At 45.6% G+C, this 26,371-nt stretch overlaps 1 protein-coding gene across 3 annotated transcripts in view; it reads right to left on the bottom strand.

Annotated features, from left to right (window-relative positions):
- Positions 1 to 24,297, bottom strand: part of LOC147603592 (homeobox-DDT domain protein RLT2-like) — a 92,286-nt gene extending 67,989 nt beyond the window's left edge. The window contains exon 1 of one of the 3 annotated variants that reach the window (XM_086795814.1): positions 23,897 to 24,297. The gene's annotated coding sequence lies outside the window, so the exon portion shown is untranslated. The remainder of the gene's footprint in view (positions 1 to 23,896) is intronic. The other 2 variants (XM_086795813.1, XM_086795815.1) reach the window with 2 other exon arrangements.
- Between the last annotated feature and the right edge of the window lie 2,074 nt (positions 24,298 to 26,371).

Raw genomic sequence — 26,371 nt, 5'->3', positions numbered from 1 at the left:
AAAAAAAGCATGCGCATTGTGGCAAATCTTCCATCCCAACTCTATAATTCAGCTTGTGTCTAACCGTTCTCAAAGACACGTGTAAGATCCCCCAGGATCTACCTAAACACAAACAACCAGCAAAGTACCAAATAGAAGGGGTGCAAGCTAGCTCACCTCCCAACCGTAGATTCCATCCAGAATCACCCCCAAGATGGAGGCTAAGGCTCCAATCCCATGAACCATGCCAGTAGGCGCACTAGTATACCACCAATGCCTTCCTGCGGCGGAAGCCTTCAGCATGACCGTTCGTGATCCGTTGAATCCAATCATGTTCCCGACGGTAATCCTGACCACAAAGTGAATACCTCTCTATGAACAATAATAACCCAAGTCTCACTAATATAGTGGCTACTGTTGCTATGAATACTTGTCCGGTCATAAATAGCTAGTAAACTTGGTATTGTTAACCATGAGCTTTGGCTGCCTATATCAGCCTGCTTTCCCTCATCCTAGGGCTCCCCTAGCCCTTAACGGATTAGGTCACTAATCCCAAGGATTAGCATTAGGTATGTAACATACTTCCCCTCTTAAGACATTTCCACTATTAGAAATAAAGCAAGGGAAACATAGCCACCTCAAACATCTGCCTCTGAAATTAGGTTTCATACCTGTCTAACAAAACCACATAGCTAGGTATCCAAGAATCAAATCAACTGAAGCTACTTCCTCCAGACTATCGTCGTGGAAACAAGACAAAACCAGAACCTATTTAGCCTCTTGAGGAACACAGCAATCCTTCAATCCCCCAACTCCTCGGGAAGTTGGAAGACCTAAAATCACCGAGCCAATTGTCTGCTAGCTACAACATAATACCCCGTACCTAGGGAATAATTGTCCAGTCATAAATAGCTAGTATACTTGGTATTATTAACCATGAGCCTTAGCCGCCTGTATCAACTTGCTTTCCAGGGCTCCCCTTACCCTGTCATATTATTGATACCAACTGTAAGATCCACCACCAAGATCTCCCTAAACACAAACAACTAGATAAGGGGTTGAGACTAGCTCACCTCGCAACCGTAGATTCCATCAGGAATCACCCCCGAGCCAGAGGCTAAGGTTCCAATCCCATGAACCATGCCAGTCAGACTGGTATACCCCCAACGCTTGCCTATTGAGGCCTTCCGCATGACCATCCGTGATCCGTAAAATCCAATCATGTTCCCAATAGTAATCTTGGTCCATCACAAACCACAGAGTGATTAACTCTCTGTGAACAATAGTAACCCACGTCTCACTTATATAGTGGCTACTGTTGCTATAAATAATTGTCCGGTCATAAATAGCCAGTATGCTTGGTATTATTAACCATGAGCCTTAGCCGCTTGTATCAGCCAACTTTCCCCAATCCCAAGGCTCCCCTAACCCTGCCGGATTAGGCCTCTAATCACGAGGATTAGCATTAGGTACATAATAAAAAGACTAGAATGGGAGACATCATGTTGGGCAGCATTTGGCCCTACGATTGGGCAGCCAGGATGGGCAATAGATGTGTATGACAAGGAAGGCAAGAAGCAAAGAAATGAATGCCACAAACATTGCCGACAGCGCCAGGTGACAATATGGCAGATAAAAATATCAATACCATGGCCGTACAGTATGGATGTGATTGTGCACATGGGGGAGCTGTAGAATTTTCTTGCTGATTTGTGGAAAGTAGGAAGTGGAGAATATGTACAGGAGGGCTGGAAAAAACTGGTTGCTTAACCCATGAAAAAGTGCATGTATACTTTTAAAACACACATTATTTTTATCATGTGCGCACCTCCTCTACAAGGGTGCCATGTCAACATAATGCTACCTTCAGTACACCTAGGATACCTTTTCTGATGGGCAATGTGCATTTTGTGAGCCCTTGTCCAGGGGCATGTTGCCAAGCTCCATCTACATCATAGGATTGGCAATGTCAAGTCAACGTGCAAGTGCCACACATAATGATGCAACCCACTTGCAACCTGTAAATTATGTACAAGGACACAGGACACTTGTTAGACACACGGTCAGGTGCCCGGACAGTGAGTCTAGAGTCATTAGCACAAAGAGTCAGTGCATATGAATCCATTTTATATGGTACTGAAAAGGGGGCCATGGTTACCTTGGGTTGGTGGGCTGTCTACAGCCCTCACCTATTTGGTCTAGGCACCCACAAAAAAGGGGAAAAGGGGCTGGATAAACAGGTGCCCACAAAAAAGCAAGGCCAATAGAAAACAGAAAATGCAGAAATTGACCAAAAAACTTGAAGTGCAGAAATCAAAGGACAGTTTTTAATGCAGGAGAATCTAAGGAAATTCAACAAGGGACTTACCTCTGTCGAAAATTGGAGAAGCCTTTAAAGGAAGCACAGTGTTCACGGCTCAAGCCCCTCCAACTTCTTTGCCCTTGTTCGAGATATCACACTCCAACATGTAGAAATCACCTAAAGGGTAAATCCTCTTTTGTTGTCAGTCCACAATTGCCCCTGTCCTTGTTCGAAGTTTACACCCTAAGTGTTTAAAAATTTCTCGCATTCATGAGTGTACCATGAGTGTGTACATCCTCCAGTCAGCCCTATGGGTTAAGCAACGAAGAGAAACGCAGCCAAGACCAGGGTTGTGCAGAGCAGCCAAGTAAAACGCAGCCTGAAGGAGCATCTGAATGTTGATGCAAGTCTTGTTGCTGTCCCAGAAAAAGGTGACCCAATGAAGATGCCATCTCCCGAGCCTTGCAACCGCACACGAGTGTGGGGCGTTGCCATCTATTGTATCACTTCAGTAATACAGTGTTCTTCTCTATGCAATTTGAGTTTTAAAGTTGTGTTGTGAAAGATCCTACTTCTTGTGAGTGTTCTCTGTATACACAGCACATTGTATCCTCTTACATTCTACTCATCCAACAATCCATAACCGCATCAGTTGCCTCCGCCGGCTTATTTGGCTTCTTCGAGACCTTCAAATCCTCCTCCAATGGCTATCCACTATTCTGCTGAGGTACTACTGGAGGCACGACAACCTTGTGCTTCTTCTTGAGAATGCTAAAATCAATCTATTGTTGCAACCAATCAATGTACAAATGCTTAGCCGCAAAGGTGGAGTTGGTCAACACTTGCATAGTGCTATTAGAATACAAGTCTACACCCCTCTGGATGATAGGAGCTAGTCTAGACTCAAACTAGTTCTGTTTCTTCTCGTCCTTCAAGATAAACATGAAGGAGTGACTAGCTTCCAAAAGTTCAAGTTGTAGAGTGACCGATTCGCCATCTTGTTGGAAAAACTTACCCCACTCCTTCTTGATGCTCCATTCAAAATTAGATAGAAGAGGAAAATTCATAATCCAGTCGGTTTTGCCTTTTCAGCCCACAAAACTTCATCCAAAAAGTCATCTTTTGTGTCCAAATTGTGCCCAAAAGGGGGTCCCATATATGAGTGTAGCCAAAACTTGATTAGGGTTATGGTTAGGCAAGCACAGCTATGGCGGGTGAAAGGTGAACACCATGGTTGCGTGTATAGAGAGAGAAAGAAAGAAAGAAAGCAACTTATATTAAACGTCTTCAAAAGACCCAGTGGGTCTATGAGACCCAAAGTGATACAATAGTGTCCATGTAACCTCATCATGCTACAAAGAAAACAAAGACTAGAGCTATGAGCTGGAAATGTCAAATCCGAGCCATATGATACAAAGTGGGACCGTCGTCATCGTACAACCTGTCACCATTTTAGGCATCTCTAGAATTCATGTGTGTGAAAGGGCTTTGGATGCCCAAAAGATCAAGAATGTACAAGCTTTGGGAATGGGGGATTATCTAGTACAGAGAACCAAGTGTTCGTAGCATGGTCCAGGCACTTGAGACAGCTTCTTGGACACAAAAATGGATTTTGCAACTCAAGTGTCAAGTGGAAAGTATGTATGGCGAACTCTTGAGGATTTGGGGAGGAGATGAAGCGATGAAAGAGGTTTCTACATGGTACTTACATGTATTTCTCATGTGGTGGAACACAAAGAGATCATCTCCTAAATTTTAGGAAAAGTTGCTATTTTTGGCAATCTCCGATGGAATTTCCGTTCGCGTCGTTACCTCCGGAATTCGACAGAGATTGAGTGCCAAAGCACTGATGTGAAATTAGCTATCATCTAGGATATTTTTAGAGCTGAAGATTGTAGAATTTTTGGCTTTTAGATTGGGACATGTGGCATATAAGAGGATAAAAGTGACACAAGTGTCCTCACACTTGTCAATTCAGCTCTACACAAGGCATTGTAGCATTTTCTTGCTTATTTGAATGTGAGAGTTTTCTCTCTTGGGCGAGTTTGAGCTTCAAGCAGGTTTTTGGAGGCTAAAAACTCTGGTTTTTCTCCATTTCTCTTCATTTCTGAGCCCACCATAGCCATATCCAGCTTGGGGAAGATGATTTTCACTATTCTACACTATCTTGCACACCCCGGATGGCTGTTTTTCAGCAAAACAGTCTTAAAGCCTGCTGAAATTTCTGGTTTTATGCGATATACAGGCTGTTATACTAGTTTATGGGCTCATGGATGAGCCACATGGGCTGGTTTACAGGTTTGGGTGCTCATGGATGCAACATACAGATTGTTATACAGGTTTATGAGCTCATGAATGGCCACAGGGGCTGGTTTACAGGTTTATGAGTTCATGGATGAGCCACATGGGCTGGTTTACAGGTTTATGAGCTCATGAATGGCCACAGGGGCTGGTTTACAGGTTTATGAGTTCATGGATGAGCCACATGGGCTGGTTTACAGGTTTATGTGCTCGTGGAAGAGCCATATGGGCTGTCATACACGTTTATGCGCGTATGGAAGAGTCATGTGGGCTTTTATACATGTTTGTGCGCCTATGGAAGGACATGTTGGATAGTCACATTGGATGAAGGACAGGTTCATGATTGTATATGGATAATCCAGCATCTCCCATGGGGAGAGTAAGGCCCTCAAAGCTTGTACATGTTATATTTCTCCTTGGATAATGAAATACTCAAAGGGGAGGGTCGGCCCATTCCAGCCTCTGTGGTGTCAGTTGTGCAACTTTTATTTTCAACTTTGTGGATTGTTTAATGGCTGTGATTAAATGCCAAAATGTTTAATTGTGCTCATGGTCAAAGCGATGCACGCCTACACCCGCGCTTCTCGGGCGAGTTACACAAACTATTGAGCTAACCCCCTAATAGGGAGAGGGGACCGTCAAGGATATCGAGCATGGGGCTAACCTGTAGAAGGCTCTGCAGATCCGCCGGGCGGGGAAGGTGGCTCTCTGCCTCTCCAAGATCTCCTCAAGGGCAGAGAGAAAGAAGAAAGAAAGCTGTATTAACGTCTACTAGAGGCCGAACTCGACCTATGAGACAAATCAATGTACAACTGTCAATGTCTTCTGGATGTCCAGAAAAAAAAAGGACAAAATGAACATAAAATAAACTATGAAAGTACTGAGCTAGTGCGGGGGTGTGATGGATGGAGCACTACTGCTAGAGGCTCAGTATGCAACCTATATGCGTAGGGTATACAAGAATGCAATGCAAATCTGTCTAGCTCCAACCAGTACCATAATGGGGGTGTAATATGTGATACATAGGCGATGGCGAGGCAAAAATACCTTGGAGCATGATCTCCAGGTGTGAGTGTAAGTGAGCTAGCCGCTCCTGGATATGGTGCTAATGTTGAGCCCGTATCTCTATGATCTCCCTCTGATGTAGTCTGGGAGTCTGGTAGCCTGGTGCTCTCAGTCTCCGTCTGGCTCGGAGGTCCGCAGCGCGCTGAAGTGTAACCCCCTCCTGTGTCAGGGTAGGCACTGGGATAGATCTCTGGAAGAAATCAGTGAGCTGGAGCTGTCGCCCACCTCTCCCTATGGTATGAGTCCGTATTAGTCTCTCTCTGTGGCGCTGTGTCTCTAACAAGAACTGGCCAAATCTGCGCTGGTCTGCGAACTCCATGATTTGGCGGAGTGAGGGATGTCCACTAAAGATGGTGGTGTATCTCTCTCTAATGACTATATGCTCTACATCAGCATACATAATGTTTCTCACTCTCAACCTCCTCCTGGCATAGTCTACTATCCTCTCTGCTCTGGGGATCCGTGCTGCCCTACCTGCCTCAATCTCAAGCTAGTGTGATGACACTCTGAGCTGGCCAATCGCCACTCGGGCACTGTGAGGCATGTACACATCCATGTATCCAGGTCTCTATATGAATCCATCCGTTGAGATACGCATAAACTGATCTCTGTAGTATAGCATCTTCCGCGGTAGAGGCTGACTAGGTGTAATCCAAGTCTCTTGAGTGTATCGCTGCCATAAATCCTGCCGAAGGACTATGTTCTTCTCACTGTGAGAGAGCTAGATGTGTGGTGCATGTATATCATACTGGAAAGGTGGCAGGTGATCTATGTCGAGACCATGCTGAGTGAGCCGCTGTATCATCTCTGAATACCATGATCTCCTATCTCCACTCTTTGCGAGCTGCCTAGATGCCTCAAAAGCTCTATGTGAGAGTCGATCTCATGGCATATCTCTAATCCTCTGTATGAAGCAGATTGTCTGGAAGAGGGCCTCTACTAGCATAGGAGGTGCAGCAAACTCCGTCCGGACAATGTCATGTGGGACGGAGGGTTTGCTGCGGATCATCCGTGAGAGCATGAGAATCTGAGGCCTCTCTATCTGAGACCATGTGGAGGCGGCGAGCCCAGGTGCCCATATTGCTGCAGCATACATCAAAGCAGGGGTGACTAGTGTGTCAAACAACCACCCCTTCGTGCGGGGCTCCTGGAAGTGTGCCTGGTGACACTGTCTCTCTAGCATGGCCAGAGCTGCATACCCTCATGTGAGTCTATCCCTGGCTGCCTGTGCCATAGTAAATCTTCCTAGCGGAGTCATAAATGTAATCCCCTGGTACACATATGAGTCTACCACCTCTACATGTCCTCCTGCTAGTGTGAAGATGGCCTGTCGTCGAACCGGCCTTGAGGTGTGGAAAATCATGGCCTTAGTTTTCCCAAGGTTCACTGTAAGCCCCCTCTGTGTGCAGAAGTCATCGAGTGCATGGAGATGGTGTTGTAGTCCCATCCGCGACTCAGAGACCAGAATAATATCATCTGCATATAGCATAATGTGGACTGTGGTACCTGAGATGTCTACCCCGTCCCCACCACCATGACCAATGAAGTCAACCACCTCATCGATGTATAGCCCAAATAGTGTAGGAGAGAGTGGGCATCCTTGCTTCACACCTATGGTGCTAGCAATAACATCAAATAGGCCCTCGGGGCATCGAATGCGCCCGAGGACCTGCTCATATAAAGCATAGATGCCCCAAACCATCTCTGATGGGATCCCCAATGATTGTAAGCGCTGGAAGAGTCTCTCTCGTGGCACCGTGTCAAATGCTTTGCGGAAATCCACAAAGCAGCAGTATAATCTCTTCTCCCGCGCCCTAGCCTAGTCAATCAGACATCTCAGAGTGAATATATGGTCAATAGTGGAGAAAGCTCGTCGGAATCCAGCCTGCCCTTGTGCTCGCAGTCCCTCCTCCTCTGCATATGAGCTCAACTCTACCTCCAGCACTGCGCCATAAAGTTTGGCCAATGTATGACCAATCATGATAGTCCTGTAGTTACTGGGGTCTAGCATGTCTCTCGCTTTGTGGAGAGGCACGATGGTGTGCATAGTCCACTCAGCTGGTAGGCCCTCCACTAGTGCCCTATTAAAGAGGTGAGCAACAAAGGGTCCTAGTGTGTCAGCTGCATAAATAAGATGCTCACTCTGTATACCTGTGTGGTCAGCCGATCTCCCATGCTGTAACCGGCGGATATTTCTCTCTACCATCGATGCGGTAAAGAAAGCAGAGGTGGTAGGGCGGGACTCCTGTGGCTGTGGTATGGGCGGCTGCTGAGGGATATGGTAGAGGCTCTTTGCATATGTGTGCCAAGTGTGTGGATCCTCAATCGGGGTACAAGGGCAAGGCTCTCTCATCCTGCGCCATGCAGTGGCTGCATCTCTACTCATGTGAGTAGGTGGTATATATCCCAGTACTATGCCTCCTGATATGCACGCCTCTTACGGCGTGTGAGGGTCCTCATCTGTCGGCTCGCCTGTCTCTGTGTAATGGTCCCCAGTGCTCTCTGGCAAGGAAGTGTCTATATAGCTCTCTGCACTCATCATCATACCACTGATTCTGGGGCATGCTCCCAGATCTATCTGTGCGTGCAATGTGTGTGATGGGGAAAGCTGCGGATGGCGGCCGTATGTAGTAGAGATGACAGCTGGGTGGTGAGTGTGTCTAGAGGTCACAGGGGATCCATCTGGAGTAGCCCGTCATATACATGATGCTCATATATGTCTACCAAGTCATGGGTGAAGTAGAAAGTTGTATGCGATGCCTGTGTGGGCTGTGTGGGTGCTAGTGTGGAGCTCGCCAGTGACAATAAGAGGTACGTGTGATCCGCACCAATAGGACAGGGGGGGATGGTGAAAGATGTCACTGCCTGTGTGGTCTCCATGGACCCCATGATGTAGTCCACTGTGCTACCCCCCTGATCATGGAAAGCATGTCAGTGCTCCTAAATCTTGCCACCACTGTCTCATCCCGTTTTATAAATAACAAGATGGTGTCCCGGTCCTAGCTAAAGTAAGTGATGACCATATTGGGTGTTATCCGGCCCCATGTCCTCTGACACCCTGCAAACTCCCGTGTCCTCCACCTCTAGTGTGTGCATCACCTCGGGGTGCTCGAAATCATAAATGTCGCACTGTCGGCTCTGTGTCCGCGCATTGAAGTCCCCCAGAAGGAGGACTTCCCCCAGGTTGGAGTAGTGTATGATCTCATCTGAAAGGGCTGCATATGGTGAGTCTCCCAATGGCCCTATGTCCTCCTCCTCCCCTCTACTCTCCTCCTCTGCTGTCATGGCATATCTCGATCCTCTGGGAGAGAAGTAGCATAGAGCAATGTATAACACCCTGTCAGCTGTAGTCTAATCCACATATATCTAGCCTCCTGGTCACGTGCTACCACCTGTAGGCGCTTCTGTAGCTCTCGCTTGAAGAGTACCGCTATACCTCCAGATCCTCTCAATGTGCTCTACCGTGTGGTCCCCCTGTATGTAAACTCCCACTGATAGCCCTCTACTCTGGGTAGCCCCCTCTCTGGGCTCTAGTGCGTCTCTGTAAGTAGTATGATGTCCCGTCCCTCCATGACCTCCTCCATCCTCCCAGGATGTGTCCAAAGTGCTCCATTGCAGTTCCAAACTGCTATGTGTATCTGTGAATCTGGATACTCCATAGCCGATGTCCCATAGGCCGCCTGGCGCTAATCGGTGGCCTTGCCATCGATGATGACACGGCCATCAATAGAATGCTCTCTTGTCCTCTTTCCGGGCCTGTAGGACTCTCGGCATGCATGTTTTCCTGTGTTCTATCTGCATCCTTGTAAGGTCGTCATCCAAATAGATGGGATCTCCCTATAATCCTCGTAGAATCACCCTCTTCCTCATGAAGGCGACCCTCTCCGTCTCTCCTGCAAACTGTAGGATGAGGGCTCGCTTGCGTGTTGAGTCTTTCCCGGCTCTCCATGCTTTGGTGAAGGGGAGAGGGTCCTCTTCCCTGTAGCCGAGCTTCATGCATAGAAGCTTTCCATCTTTCTCAGGAGTGGAGTCGGGTGTCTCGGCTATACCTGTGACTAGAATGTTGAGGCAGCGGGCATGCCTCATCTTCTCCTCCTCAATGGTGGTGTGAATGATTTGGTGTTCTTCCCTTTGAGTCTCCTCCCTCACTTCTTTACGGATGTTCTTCACCACTTCAATCCATCCTGACTGCTTGGCTTCGAGTTTTCCCTCCATGTCCTTTGTGATCTCCTTGGAGATCTCTTCTTTGATGGCCATGAGAGTGTTGTCATTGATCTCCCCTTCTTCCTTCTCGGTGTTCTTGACGGCTACTAGTTCCACTTTCAATGCACTCACCTCCTCCTTCAGTGCCATGTTCTCTTGTTCAAGGTCTGTGACCCGTGCTTCGAGGGCCATGATGTGCCGGTGTAATTTGTTCTCCACCTCATTGAGGCTGGAATCGGATGTCTTGTTCTCCTTGATTAGTGCCTTCATTGCCGTCTCGAGGGCCTCGAGCTTCTCTTGGAGACTCGGAGCCATTCCTCGAGATTACTCTGCAGCGCTTCCCACAGGCAAGGAGTAGCGAGGGAGGGAGAGAGAAATGAAATGAAATGAAACGATATATTAACGTCTTCAAAAGGCCAAAATGACCTATGAGAGAGAGAGAGTTATGTTGCTGCCTTGGGGGCCTGAGGAAGGGTGGGTGGGATTAGGGATGCGAAGCCACTAGCGCAGGCGGGCAGGGTGTGCACAGATGCATGAGGCGAAGCCGGGTGTGATGTCACATGCACTCTGCACTCAGTGCAGAGTGACAAGATGGCTCATCATCAAAAGTGCATCAGTTGTACAGTTTTAGAACCCAGTAGGATGATATTTGTCGTACGCCGTGACCCCATTGTACATCCTCAGTCCAGGATAAGTCAGGCACGAGCTACGTAGGTCATTCCTCAGCCTTAGTGGGTCAGTCAGTCAGTCAAGTCCCTTAACCCACTTGGAGAGAATCATTCATGCATGTAGAGTCAATAGAAGCCTTAGGGTTTGCATCAGAAAGCACTCTGCATCTTGCATAATATGCATACATATGCCTGTGCATCATTTAGAACATCCCCAAAGCCTTAGGGAATTTACTGGGATTTATCTGGTATTTTTCCCATATTTATTAGTATAACTCAGCATTCATATGTGTTTTCAGCATTCTAACAGTGTGTAGAACAGTCCACCTTCTTCTTCTTTGAGCCTCAGGTGTGCAGCCCTTCCTCATGCCCTTGGGAAGAGTGCATAGGCTCGAGATCAAGTCATTGAGGTGTTTCTACAGCAGTGTACAGATCAGCCGCTCTCCGATCCTCCGAGATCTTGCGTTCGGCTTATCTACAGTCCAAAGTCATTCTCTCTAAAGTAATAAAGCAAATACTATCTCGTTATCGGGATAGGGGGCCCTTCAGAGGGTAATTCGGGACCCAATCTGGTGTACAGTGTTCATATCTCTCTCTCTCTCATCTCTTTAAAGTTTGACGTAATGAAATGGATTGCTAAACTCACGAAACTCAGGATACAGAAGACGGTGTGAGCATATTGTGTGACAGGATCAACCAATACAAAGACTTCCGCTGCATATCACATTGGTATCAGATTCAGATAGTCCACACACACCGTATCCTAGCGTGGGGGCATCCTCGGATGGTTAGATTGCGTTCCGGCACGACCACCGACTTCAGCATCATGTCTACAGGAGAGAGTACTCATCACCCGGAAGACGTCTCCCCCGAAGGAGACCTTGTTCTTCCGCCTACAGCAGACACCAAAACTCTTCTTAGAGCTCAGAACCAGCTACTCATGGAGCGTCTCCAACTCTTGGAGGACGCAGCAGCACGTCCTTCTACACCTCCAGCAGCACCCGACTACATCTCCCTCTTCTTTCAGATGGAACAACAAAGGAGAGAGGATGAGGCCCGAAGGAGAAGAGAAAAAGAAGAAAGACGGGACTATGAGGAAGCCCAACGCAGGATCGACGAAGACCGGCGTCAGGCTGAACTCGCCGCTCGGGAACACCAGCGTGAGCTTGATCGAGAACGTATGTTACTCGAACACCAACGAGAAAAGGAGGCCATACACTTGAGGTATCAGCAGCTCTCCTCAGTCTCCCCAGTCATAGGTGTCACCAGCCAGCATCCCGCAGCAGCTTCAACCACCATCATTCGCAGTCAACTGAATTTCAGCAAGTATGATGGTAAGTGTGATCATTCTTCGGTTAATCAATTTGTTCATCAATTTAATGCTCATTTTCCATTAGCTAGGATCACAGACCCTCAAGACAAAGTCCACTTAGCGGCTCCCCATCTCACTAGTGAGGCAGTCACTTGGTGGCAGCATTGGTCTAGTATTCATACTAACCAGGCCACAGGTGTCACAGCCTTTGACTGGGACATCTTTGTCCATGACCTGAAGACCAGATTTCTCCCGCCCCAGTACATGACCGGTCTAAAAGACGAGTTCTATGGACTCAGACAAAACGGTTTCCCAGTGCTTCAGTTTTCCGGTAAGGTTATTACTTTAGCACAGCAGTTAGGGTTATCTGAGCAGGCCAAGATGGAGCAATTCATTCGTGGATTGGACTCCAACATTCGGTTCACAGTTCGTAACTTTGAACCAAGTACATATGACCGGGCTCTGACTCTCGCTCAGAATGAAGAAATGAAGCTCAACGGGGGCAAGCCCAAGCAGACATCTCAGTCCAGTACCAAACCCCAGCAGCACAACAGCTTGCCTTTGAAGTTCAGAAGGCCTCGTTTCAACGAGATTTCATCGTCTCCCCTCTGTTAGGGTGTGACATGATCTTAGGAATTCAGTGGTTCCGTCAGTATGAGCCTATTCCCGATTGGGGGCAGGACACTTTTACTATTTGTAAAGGTTTTCCTGAGCCTGTCATGATTCGTGGGGATAGAAGCATTCTTGGCATCCCATTGATTTCGCATCTCCAGGCCCGACGAGCTATCCGCAAAAGGGAGCAGAAGGAGCACTCCTTTATGTTCGTGCTCAAACAGCCCCTCCCTCATTAGTAGCATCCATTACATCTTCAGTCCCTCAGTTAGCAGACCTCCTATCCAGACACCAGGACATTATGCTTAGGGACGATCTCCCACCCAGTCTCCCACCCTCTCGCCTTGAGGACCATCACATTGATTTGGTCCCTGGATCAGACCCTCCTAGCAGGTTTCCCTATCGTCTTTCCAAGACTTTAGAGGGCAAGTTGGAAAAGCAGTTATCTGAGCTTCTCCGAGCCGGATTCATTCGGCCTTCTTCCTCCCCATTTGCTGCACCTATCCTATTTGTCCAAAAGAAGGACAAGTCTGCACGCCTTTGTGTAGACTACAGGGCATTAAACAAACTCACTATCAAGAACAAGTTTCCTATGCCCAGGATAGAGTACATTTTGGAGCGTTTAGACGGTGCTAAATTTTTCACTAAGATCGACCTCAAGAGTGGTTACCATCAGGTCCGCATTTTTGAAGCTGACATTCCAAAAACAGCTTTCAGGACAGAGCGTGGTCACTACGAGTTCGTAGTCATGCCTTTTGGGCTTACAAATGCACCCGCAACGTTCAATAAGATGATGTCTAGGATTTTCGCAGTCCACATTGGGAAGTGTGTTTTCATATTCCTTGATGACATACTAGTCTTCTCAGCCACTGCGGAGCAGCATGAGAAAGATGTGGAGAAAGTCTTGCAACTTTTGCGAGATAGTCAGCTCTATATAAATGCCAAAAAGTCTATCTTTGGTGTTAAGGAAGTTCAGTATTTGGGCTACATCATTGGTTCCGATGGGATTAGACTGGACCCCTCAAAGGTTCAAGAGATCTTAGATTGGGATATTCCTAAGACCGCCCAAGAAATCCGTTCATTCGTAGGTCTTTGTCAGGCCTATAGCACACATGTCCATCAGTTTTCCAACCTAGCAGCACCTCTTACCGACTTGCTCAAGGGGGTGAAGACTCGCAAGCAGAAAGTCTCAGTTACTACAGGTAAGGCACTTGATGCATTCCGTGCACTCCAGAAAGCTGCCTCAGAAGCACCTGTATTAAAGTTAGCATCATGGGACGAACCTTTCGAGGTCATCACCGATGCCAGCAATGTCGCCATAGGTGCAGTCCTCCAGCAGGACAATAGACCCGTGGCATATTACAGCAGAAAGTTGGATGTCGCTGAAAAGAATTATTCAGTATATGACAAAGAGCTTTTGGGTGTGATCACAGCGCTCAAACATTGGAAGCCTTTTCTTTATGGACAGGCTTTCACAGTGAAAACAGACCACCAAGCACTTAAGTGGCTTCAGACTATGCCAAGTGCCCAGTGGAGTGATCGACAGGCCAGGTGGAGTCAAATCTTCCAACAGTTTGGAGGTATGATTGAATACATCCCTGGTAAGCATAACCCAGTAGCAGATGCTCTCAGTCGAAAGTCCAGCATCTAGGCAGTTCAAGAAGCTACCATTCTCGAAATCACAGGGAAGGACTTGGATAGTATGAAAGACCAATATGTCGACTCCCCTGAGTTTGGTACTCAGTATAGTTTGGCCCTCACTTCTGAGCCTGGCCACTATTCAGTACAGAACGGTTGGTTGTTCTACAAGAACCGTCTCTGTGTTACTCGGGAAAAGCGTTCCGCTCTTCTCCACGATGCCCATGACTCCTTAGTTGGAGGACATAGGGGTATCAACAGTACCCTCGAGAAATTAGAACGGTCCTTTTATTGGCCAAAGATGAGGCGTGATGTCTATGCACATGTACAAGCCTGTAAGATTTGTCAAAAAGTCAAGGTTCCCCATACAAAGAAGGCAGGTTTACTTCAACCTTTGCCTATCCCCGACGGACCTTTTATCGACATATCTATGGACTTTGTAGAGCCTCTACCAGCATCCACTGGATCCCGTAACACTCAGTGTTTTACCATTGTGGATCGCTTTAGTAAGTTCTGCATGCTCATCCCATGCAAGCATACGGCCACAGCCGAGGACGTAGCCCGTCTGTTTCTCAAGCATTGGTATCCAATTTGTGGTTTGCCTAGCACCATAACATCAGATAGAGATTCCAAGTTTACCTCGCATTTTTGGAGGGCATTATTTGAAAACTTTGGAACTAAGTTGCAGTTGTCTAGTGCATTCTATCCCCAGACAGATGACCAGACAGAAATTTATAATCAGTTGGCCTTTGATGTCCTCAAGTCATACTGTCATGACCAGCAGTCCAAATGGGAGCACTATCTTATGTTGGTCCAAGCTATCTTGAACGACACTCATTCATCCAGTGTCGGACGGACTCCATATGAAGCAGCCTTTGGTCGCCGTTTTTCTTCTCTTTTGACGAGAATGGTGTCTCCATCTTTAGAGGCTAATAAAACCACGGAAGCATTTTCCGAGATTATTGAGTCAGTCAAAGACCGCTTGACCAAAGCTCAGGAAGCATATAGCAGACAGGCAAATAAATCTAGACGAGATGTCCACTTCAAGGAAGGGGATTGGGTCTATTTGCGTATCATGAAGCAGAGATTGAAACAAGTGGGCAAACGTTGTCCCAAGCTTTCATTCCGTAGTTTTGGCCCTTTTCCAATAGTTAAGAAGATAAGTGATGTCTCAATGAAGTTAAAGTTGCCTGCCAGTTGGACAATGCATGATGTTTTCCATGTTTCTTGGCTAAAACCATATGTTGGTCCAGAAGTGTTTGATGTTTCAGATGAACAACAGCCAGACGTGGTAGACGAGGCAGAAGTTATTGAGCCTGAACAGATCCTTCTTCATCGATGGAAGCATGGTTCCGGTCGACGGATTCGTCAGTTCTATACGAAGTTCCGAGATCGAGGCACCCACGAAGCCGTATGGCTCGACGAGGAATTCTTCCAGGAGTACCCCCAGTTATTGGCGGACTACTTGGAAGCCATGAACCTGCCGCCAAGCTAATCAGGAGGGAATGTCACATGCACTCTGCACTCAGTGCATGGTGACAAGATGGCTCATCATCAGAAGTGCATCAGTTGTACAGTTTTAGAACCCAGTAGGATGATATTTGTCGTACGCCGTGACCCCATTGTACATCCTCAGTCCAGGATAAGTCAGGCACGAGCTACGTAGGTCATTCCTCAGCCTTAGTGGGTCAGTCAGTCAGTCAAGTCCCTTAACCCACTTGGAGAGAATCATTCATGCATGTAGAGTCAGTAGAAGCCTTAGGGTTTGCATCAGGAAGCACTCTGCATCTTGCATAATATGCATACATATGCCTGTGCATCATTTAGAACATCCCCAAAGCCTTAGGGAATTTACTGGGATTTATCTGGTATTTTTTCCATATTTATTAGTATTTATTTATCATTATTTGCATTATTGGGCATTTATAAATATTAATTTTATTTAATGACCAACCTCCAGTTAGTATAAATAGGCTTGCCTAGAGCCTCTTTTGCTCATTCAGTCTTCATTGTGCTAAGAGCTCTCCTCTCTCTTGCTTTCAGCCCAAGACTAATCCAGCCCTAGTGCCCATAAGCTTTCTTCTCCAGTCCTTGAGATCCATAGCTTCAGCCCAGCCCTAGGTGCATGTCCTCAGCCTCTTTCAGCCCTGAATTCAGCATCAGTTCATGCCCTAGATTCAGCATACTCTTCAGCTCAGTTCCACGCCTGAAAACCAGCAGTTGGCAGCCTTCACATCTGCGTTTTGGTGCAGCCGTACAGCAGTTTACCTGCATTTTGCTCCAGCCATACAGCAGCAGCACTACAGTCATCTGTTGCTCATGCGTTTCAGTCCACAGCCCTCTCCAGATACCTGCGTTTCTGTCCACAGCAGAATCCAGCCTTGAAGCAACAGTCTACAGCAGTTTCCAGCCTTGAAACAGTTGTTTGCATCAGTGTCCAGCATTCTGTGCATCATCAACACATTCAGCAGTCATCTGGTGAAGGTAACTCAGCATTCATATGTGTTTTCAGCATTCTAACAGTGTGTAGAACAGTCCACCTTCTTCTTCTTTGAGCCTCCGGTGTGCAGCCCTTCCTCATGCCCTTGGGAAGAGTGCATAGGCTCGAGATCAAGTCATTGAGGTGTTTCTACAGCAGTGTACAGATCAGCCGCTCTCCGATCCTCCGAGATCTTGCGTTCGGCTTATCTACAGTCCAAAGTCATTCTCTCTAAAGTAATAAAGCAAATACTATCTCGTTATCGGGATAGGGGGCCCTTCAGTGGGTAATTCGGGACCCAATCTGGTGTACAGTGTTCATCTCTCTCTCTCTCATCTCTTTAAAGTTTGAAGTAATGAAATGGATTGCTAAACTCACAAAACTCAGGATACAGAAGACGGTGTGAGCATATTGTGTGACAAGATCAACCAATACAAAGACTTCCGCTGCATATCACATGTGAGGAAGGGTGGGTGGGATTAGGGACGCGAAGCCACTAGCGCAAGCGGGCAGGGTGTGCGCAGATGCATGAGGCGAAGCCGGATGTGAGGAAGGGTGGGTGGGATTAGGGACGCGAAGCCACTAGCGTAGGCGGGCAGGGTGTGCGCAGGGCGGGCAGGATGTGCAAGAGAGGGAGAGAGAAAGAAAGAAAGCTATATTAATGTCTATGAACGACCCCAAGGGCCTATGAGACCAAAAGTAAAATACAATGGTACCATGGATATACTGAGCCATGGAAAACTGAAAGAAAAAGTAAAATGAAAACATTTGAGAGTACATGTGATCAGCAGATGATCCTGTGTAGAGTGAGATATGCTGAGATCAGCTAATGACGATACCCGCCTCGCCACAACCGATCTGATGGTGGAGTGAATGTCAGGCCTCCGTGATGGGAGCGTGACATGTGGGCAGAGAACCTCACGAATCTGTCTCTGTGTGGTGGAGGGTCTTGATGCTCTGGGTCGAGGACGTCTAGGTCGCAGAATGGATCAAGCTCTCTCACGAAGAACTCATCAGGGGTGTGGAGCTGGAGCGTGGGTACGGGTAGTGGGCTTTGATGTGGGCAATGGATTCCGATGTGGATGTATGTACCACAAAGAAATCTGTGATGGCTCTCTGTGAGGTGTCCTATCGAAGCCAAGGTTGTCTCTCAGCATGCTGCCTCAACACTACATCCCTGTGTTGTCTGAGCTCCATCAAGTACATGCCCAAGCACCTCTGATCCTCAAACTGTATTACCCGTGTGAGTGGTCTGAATCCCTCTCGCAAGAGGTAGTGAAATCTCCCCCGTATCTCATAGTAAGCCGGGCAACTGAGCATATAATGAGCCTCATCCTCTACTACTCCTGTGATGCATATTGTGCATGTCCTCTCCCCGTGTGGGATATCCTCAGTTCTGCTAGTCTCTACTCTGAGGCGGTGGGAGGATACCCTGAGCTGGCCGATCGTGATACCTGTGTATCTCTATGTATCCCGAGATCTCAAAGAATCCATCCTCGGAGAGTCTCAAGAAGTGATCTCTGTAGAACTCACACTTCTTACCAATCTCTGACGGAGACATCCATGTCTGGTGTATGTGTAGCCCGAGTAGATCTAACCGGATGATCCAGTTGATCTCCTGACGTGAGAGATCAAGGTGTGGGGAATCTAAGCTATACTGAAACGAGGGGAGATGGTCCATTTGTATGCCATGTGCATGAAACCACTCGACTTCCTCAGAGTACCATGCATGTGTTAGTAATGGTGGTGGCTATACTGAAACGAGGGGAGATGGTCCATTTGTATGCCATGTGCATGAAACCACTCGACTTCCTCAGAGTACCATGCATGTGTTAGTAATGGTGGTGGCCATGTTGCTGAGGAGGAGGGCAGTCCAACTCGTCTCAATCGCTCCCTCTCCCTCTCTCCGTATAATTGCATAGAGGACTCTAGGGCTAGTCATGGGAGGCGATCTCTGTCAAGCGTGTATACATGCTGAATATAAGTGACAGTCTCAAAAAGGGCATCTATAACCAATGGGGCCACCCCAAACTCTGCATGTACAATGTCATGTGGTACAGATGGCTTACTCTTGATCATGCGTGACAACATCATCACCTGTAGCCTCTCTTTGCTCCTCCAGTGATCCTTCCCTAGGCCTGGCCCCCAAAGGGCTGCACTATACATAGTCGCTTGTCGTACTAGAGTATCAAAGAGCCAGTACTTAGTGCGGGGTTCTTGGAAATGTGCCTGGAAACACCGTCTCTCCATACGGGCCAGGGAGGCGTGCCCCCTCGTAAGTCGGTCAATGGCAGCTGCTGTGGTCATGCAAAACAAAGGGCCTATAAAAGTGACTCCTAGATACACATACTTCTGCACAATCTCCACTGGGGAATCTCTATATATAAAAGAAAATCGTGAGGCAACTGCATAAGATGTGTCGAGGACCATAACCTTGGTTTTGCCCAAATTGACCGTAAGGTCTCTCTCCCTACAAAATCTGTCCAATGCATTTAAGTGTTTCTGTAAACCATCGGCTGAATCTGAGATCAAGACAATGTCGTCACCATATACCAATATGGGCACTACTGTCTGAGCCAATGGTGAACCTCTACCTCCGAAACTGTCCACAAATACTGCGATCTCATCAATGTATAGACCAAAGAGTGTAGGTGAGAGTGAGCAGTCCCAATAGTCCTACATATATCTCCCGAGGTTCCACCAAGGACACGTACTCGGCCGAGTACTGCCTCATATAGTGCCATCACACCCCATATCATCTCATGTGAGAACTGGAGCTCCTGCAAGCATCCTATCAGACAAGATCGAGAGATGGAGTCAGAGGCTTTACGGAAATCCACAAAGCAGCAATACACGTGTCTCTGAGGACCTCGCCTCCTCTATGATAGCCCGTAAAGTAAAGATATGGTCCAGCGTGGAGAAGTTTCTCCTAGAGCCTGCCTGGCCTGATGCTCTGTTTCCCATCCTCTCTGCCATAGAGTTCATCATGTCCTCTAGTACTGCCCCATAGATTTTGGCCATTGTGTGACCAATCATGATAGTCCTATAGTTACCTGGGTCCGTGGGATCTCCTACTTTGTGGATGGGGACAATGGTGCTGGTAGTCCAGGAGGGTGGGAAGCCCTCACAAAGTGCTCTGTTAAAAAGACTGGCAAGAATGGGAGCCAATATGTGGTGCCCGTGGGCAAAATGTTACGTGCGTAGAGAGAGAGAGAGAGAGAGAGAGAGAGAGAGAGAGAGAGTGAAGACCAGTATTGCACGACACAATGAAGATTAGATTGATGTGAAACCTCCACCAAGTACATGCTTTTTGTAGGCATAAAGCCTTATCTTTTGACTAAGTCACAAACACACACACAGCTGTATACACACAATTACACACTTTGGCTACATGCTTACCCTTTGACTTTAAAACCCGTACAATGATAAATGGCAGGAGAACATATATTGGCTCCAACAAACCCCCTACAATAGATGTTCGAATGCCTAGGGACTGATACAATGCTCAATACATAAATGCTCTAACAAGTGATACATATTTGGATACATAAGAGATCTAATACCCATAGGATTGATACAAATCCTAGTTGGAGGTTGCCTATCAAATGTTATGCCAAGAGATCCTTGGTAGCAAGAGTAGCCTTAAAGGCCCAATCCAAGTCAACCACAAGATTGGCCTCTTCTGCTAAGGCCTCCACTCCATCTTCTTCTTCTTGATTATCTTTCACAATTAAAGCTGTGGTCTTTTGCTTCAAAAAATTGTTCTCTTCCCTCTGATTCTTCTTGCCACAAAATCCACATCCGTTATTGGTTTTGTTAGTGAAGCCCTTGGAGAAATTCGGTGATGGTGTAGCTCTTTCGCTTCTGCTTCATGAAACAGGCTCCCCTTCATATCCCTTTTCTAATAAGGTCTTTGTCCGCCACGTGTGGAAACCTTCTCCCTCAAATTTATTTATTTTAGATGACTCCATACTGAAATGGGGATTAGAGAACATCTCACATCTGAGATAAAGGCTCAAGGCAGTGTCTAATCTTTTTACAAAGTTAAAAATCACTTAACACGATATCCCCCCTTGACCGAAAAGGTTAAAAAGTTCATGCATGGTGTGAAGTCATAGTGCTCATAAGATGATTGACAGGGATCTTAGCCTTGATAGCATTTGTAGCTAGTGTCTATCCCATTCACATGAAAGAGCAAGAGCAGGTGAAGAACTCATTTAAAAAATGATAAAGATTCTAACTTGAAACTTGCCCGAAAGTTGCAGAATTTTTGGGCATATGAAAGGTTCTCCTTAAAACATTATGACCTCCTCTAAATAAAAGATAATAAACTTTTTAAAAGCTTTAAAAATGAAACCTTTAACATGGCAACAGACGTGTTTGTGTTCGTTAGGTTACCAATGAAAAAGCACAAACGGCTTTTGTTCGCAGGCACAAGACGACGGTGACTGTGACAGTCATTGATTTGACGTCACTGGTTGATGTTGCCTACTTGTGCTGACCGATGGTGAATTGATGTTGACTGCGCAGGCCATCACAGCAGGGCAGCTGGTTGCTGGCGGGCAGAGGACGTGTGTGCAGGTAGTAAATCAACAATGGCAGGAGCAATTGTACAGGTATAGCTCTGACATGGATAGCGAAGATCATAGGGATTAATGGCGTGGCTGCAGCTGCGCAGCTGATATGGGCATATGCTACAGAGTTACACACAGGTACAGGGTGCTGGCAGCCTCACACCATTTGTAGTCAATAGCTCATTAGGGTTATGGTTAGGCAGGCATAGCTATGGCAGGTGAAAGGTGAACACAATGGCTGCGTGTATAGAAAGAGAGAGAGAAAATCAGTATTGCATGACACAATGAATGAAGATTGGATTGATGTGAAACCTCCACCAAGTACATGCTTTTTGTAGGCATAAAGCCTTATCTTTTGACTTAGTCACACACACACATACAATGACACATGGCATAGGGCTATGAGATCGTTGCTTACAAATATCTGCCTTAGAGGCTGTTCACACACAATTGTACACTTTGGCTACATGCTTATCCTTTGACTTTGGAACCTATACAATGATAAATGGCAAGAGAACATATGTTGTCTCCAACACCTATGGGGCTGCAAAATCAGCTCTAAATTTGCCCCTAGCTCTCCCCTAAAACGTTGCCGAATCCAAGACTAATGATGAGGTTATCCATGTCCATAGTTGTGCATGCGACATCCCCTCCTGCTAAACTTGAAGACAGGTTGGAAACCTATCATCCTTCCTCCCTGGACTACTGACTTTGATTGCCTAAACACCTTGCCACTTCTCAGATTCCACTCCAAGTCTGGTTGAAGAATTGTGCATGTGTTCCACTTTGTCCCCATGCCTGCAATCCCTTTCCCTTAACACAACTATGGTCTCCTGTCGAGAATGATCATGCCTGTTGCTTTGCCTCAGGAGCTGGTCTCTCAGCTCCTTTGAGCACACACTCCCAAAGAATGCTTTCCTCTAGTTTTTCCTGCTGCAAACCACCTCATAATGCTACCTTTGCTGTATTTTGCTATGAATATTGTGCACCTTCTTGGTACAGCTTAGAGGGCTGAGCCCGAATGATCTAATACTAATGTTGCATGCGCAGAGCCTTGCTTACTTGACTCTCAGCCCCAAGCTTGATTAAGAACAGTGATGCAAACTTGATGAGATTAAACATAGAGAGAAGAGAGAGATGAGTTGTGTTCAGTGTAATATATGGTACGAAAAGATGATGTCCGAACAACTTTGGCCTCACCAAAAGGTTGACTTTAGACCTTCTACTCACTACCTATGACCTAATCCCAACGGGGGATTAGATGATATGTACAAATGAGAGCTTGGCTATTTATAGGGAGAAGATGAAAATTCGTAATCCAATCGGTTTTTCCTTTTCAGCCCACAAAACTTCGTCCAAAAAGTCATCTTTTGTCCAAATTGTGCCCAAAAGGTGTCCCATATATGGGTGTGCATCTTCTTGGGTAATTCGGGAGCCTATTAGGCTGCACGATCGGCTCTAAGTCTACCCCTAAAACGTTGCCGAATCTGGGACTAATGATGAGGTTATCCATGTCCACAGCTGTGCACGTGACATGTTCTGTACCAGGGAGCACATTCAAATAGGGCATTGATACATAGAAGAGTACCTAACTTCTCACACTAAATGCGCATGACACCTCATTTTCCTTCTGTAGACTCCACATGGGAGATCATTGCCAGTCTTACTGCATGGCATATCTGGAGATCCAGATGCACAAAGGTCTAGATGAGACTCACTTATGCCTCACTCATTCTCAGCAATCTAGTAAGATATTGAACACACCGCATGGCTACATGGAGTAATATTCAAGGCTCCTCACACCACGTAGTGGCGAAGAGAGCTTCCTTTATGAGAGAGCGGGACCATGGTCTTTGCTTCACATTTCCACTCTCCGGGTTGGTTACGACACTTGCACTCAAGGCATTTCCACCCTCCGGATTGGTTACGACAGCCTCGCTTCTTTCCCACATGATTTCATATGAGGTTTGTTGCTATAAGACATAATCTTGGATTTCTTTGTAATTTCGTCATACTTAATAGTTCATTTTCTAGACCCCCCAAAAAAAAACCCAAGCTTCCATCAATACCATGCAGGAAGCGATATGGGGGAATATAACCACCTTCACCAACCAATAAGATCTTGTTAATATGAACAACCCTGACAGAAGCTACATGTAAGAAACTGAAGCTATCTTGAACCACATAATACTTTAACTATGTACCTCAAATCCCGCTTGCCTGCCCTAAAACACAATCATGATGCACAATGAATGAAAAGGTGAAGCAGCAGACTGCTATGCACAGTGATGGAAGCCTGACTTGAGATCTTACCCTCTACTACAGGTGATAGTGGAAAAGAAAAAGATTAAAAATATATTTGCAGAATTCTTTGGATAGAATATCTCTTGGCAAAAGCAGGCCAAGTGCCACCATTTGGCTGCTAATACTATGTATCCTTCCATAGCATGCATCTTTAAAAATGCCAGAAAAAAAAAGCGTTAAAAATTATCTGTTTTCTTAGCTTGCTTCAAATTGTTTTTTTTTAATTCAAAAAATGCAAAATTATTTCCCCCAAAAAAAAGACACTCTCGGTCTTTAAAACCCTAATTTAGAGCTGCCCGCACTGTAAACAATACCCCAAAGCCCTAATTTAGAAAAGAACAGCTTGTACGCAACATTACGAAAACCCTGCTTTAGAAAATAAGCAAAAACGCTGCAAATATGGGGAAATTTTTTCCTGTGTGTAGGTGATTTTGCCGAGGAAATGGACGGAATTCTTACCGGAAACCTCATAGGATGAAGCTTCCGCTACTGAAATTGAGCTGCGATGGAGTGCAGAGACTTCCGATTCAACACAAGCAACACCATAGCCTGCTAACCCACACCATATCCTGCTAACCCAGAAGCGATCCTTCTTCTCTTTCACCTCAAGATCTGCTTGCCTTTCATTGCTTTCTACACAAAACCTAAAAATCTCCAGAGCCCAGCGTTTTCTTTTCGCATTGCGCAGCCCCAAAATCGATTTCGAGAAAAGGAGAATACCTAAAATTGAGAGAAATCGATCCCGAAAATCCCCTAACCTTTGTTTTCTTGACTTTTAAACAGCGGAATTTTTCCCAACTTTTTTTTTTAAATAATTTTGTGTTAATGCGGCCGTAGCAGTTTCAGAACTGCCCCTCATCGATGCCTTTTCTTTTTCCTGGATTTAATATACGATTCCAATTGGATTTCTCTGAAAACCAATTGGGTTTGCTTGGAAAAATCATTTGTTGCGTGCATTAAACTCCTCCACGTGCAGGCCATCTCAATTAATTTCCGCTTGTGCTCATTAGTGATAAATTGCAATTTTCTGCAGTCTTTTGGATTGATCATGGTTTATATAAATAGGTTTGATTTGATGACAGCCCACTAACAATTTATCTGAAAATTACCTACGCTGACCGCCTTAATCCCACAAATTCTACCTTTTGTTGTCATTATTTATTAACCCATTGCATGTATGTTGAGATAGGATACCTTCCCTTCCTTGCTTTCTTCACACTTCTCTAGCCCTTCCTTGTACACATCATTTCAACATCCTCATCTCCTCAGACTTCCTCCTCACACTTACTCTATTTCAAGCTCACACTTGCTCTATCTCAAATCCCTCCTCACTTCACACTTGCTCTCCAACTTGGAACTCGGAAATCAAAACTTTACAATCATGGGTCGTCGTCGTAACATATATTTGTTGTTCCATTGTAACTGTGTAAAGACCCTTATCCAAGCCCCATTGTCAACATATATTTGTTGTTTCATTGTAACTGTGTAAAGACCCTTATCCAAGCCCCATTGTCAACATATATTTGTTGTTTCATTGTAACTATTTACAGACCCTTGTCCAAGCCCCATTGTCAACATATGAGACTGCCCATCCATCCTAAGCATGTAATCAGAATGAACATCGAATCACATGCCTAAGCATGCGCACTCGATCAAGGTTCTTAAACCCCACTAGGAAAGATATTGTGATAGCATATTGTCCACCTAACATAGGTGGGATCCGAAGGCACAAAGCGCACCTTCAATCAAATCTCTCTCTCTCTCTCTCTCTCTCTCTCTCTCTCTCTCTCTCTCTCTCTCTCTCTCTCTCTCTCTCTCACACACACACACACACACACATGGCTCAATCACATTTGAAATCCTTGTTGCTTCTTCATCCCTACTTTGAGACAAATTTTCTATTTGGCTTGTATGGTTTACTAAACTAATTTAGAGGGACTAAGAGCATGTTATCAAAGATAAAATAAAGTACATGATGTCCTCCTATACACAAATGCTACACACTTCTTGTTTTCCCGTGCAAAGTATATTTTAATGTCTTTTTTCAGTGCTTTATGAAATACCCTTCAAGGAGCATCATTTAAAATAGTTATGCTCTCGTACACACCAACTTTATTACATATAACTTATGTACTCAAACATTGTCGATAACATCCTTCCATGCACTCACTTTTTTGAATGCATTTGCATAAATGAAGCTTTATTATATGCACCTACTTGTAAAAGGAGAGCCTAACCCCCTTGAAGATAACCACATCACTACAACCTTCTCAAGAAATAATGCAATGAGGATATTAAGCTGATTGTTTTGAAGGATGTGTTATAATCTAAAATATTGGGTATCATCTTTGCCTTAAGGTTGGTTTACTTCCATCTAGAAGAGAGTGCTCTACCCATCTTATTAACTTTAAAGCAAAAAAGATAATAGGCTATTTTTTTCAATGGATTGATCTATTCAAATGCTTACAAACTAAAGAATCCACGTAAACAAGTGTAACAATAGGATAAAATTAAATCATTTTTTAGTATGTGGAATCCACAAATGAGATGTCATAGGGTCTTTTGCATTTGTGTGCTTTATTGATGCATGGAAAGTGAAAATAGGTCTCTCTCTCTCTCTCTCTCTCTCTCTCTCTCTCTCTCTCTCTCTCTCTCTCTCTCTCTCTCTCTCTCTCAATTATTTTTTAGTGTGTGGGGACATCTTTCTAATGCACAAATGAGATGTCATAGGTCTTTTACATTTGTGTGCTTTATTAATGCATGGAAAGTGAAAATAGGTCTCTCTCTCTCTCTCTCTCTCTCTCTCTCTCTCTCTCTCTCTCTCTCTCTCTCTCTCTAAATTATTTTTGGGGACATCTTTCTAATGCACAAATGAGATGTCATAGGTCTTTTACATTTGTGTGCTTTATTAATGCATGGAAAGTGAAAATAGCT

This window comes from Cibotium barometz, chromosome 63 (genome assembly GCF_041138505.1).
Source record: "Cibotium barometz isolate CiBa-2024 chromosome 63, ASM4113850v1, whole genome shotgun sequence".
Lineage (NCBI taxonomy): Eukaryota > Viridiplantae > Streptophyta > Polypodiopsida > Cyatheales > Cibotiaceae > Cibotium > Cibotium barometz.
This window is presented reverse-complemented; position numbering and strand designations above follow the sequence as displayed.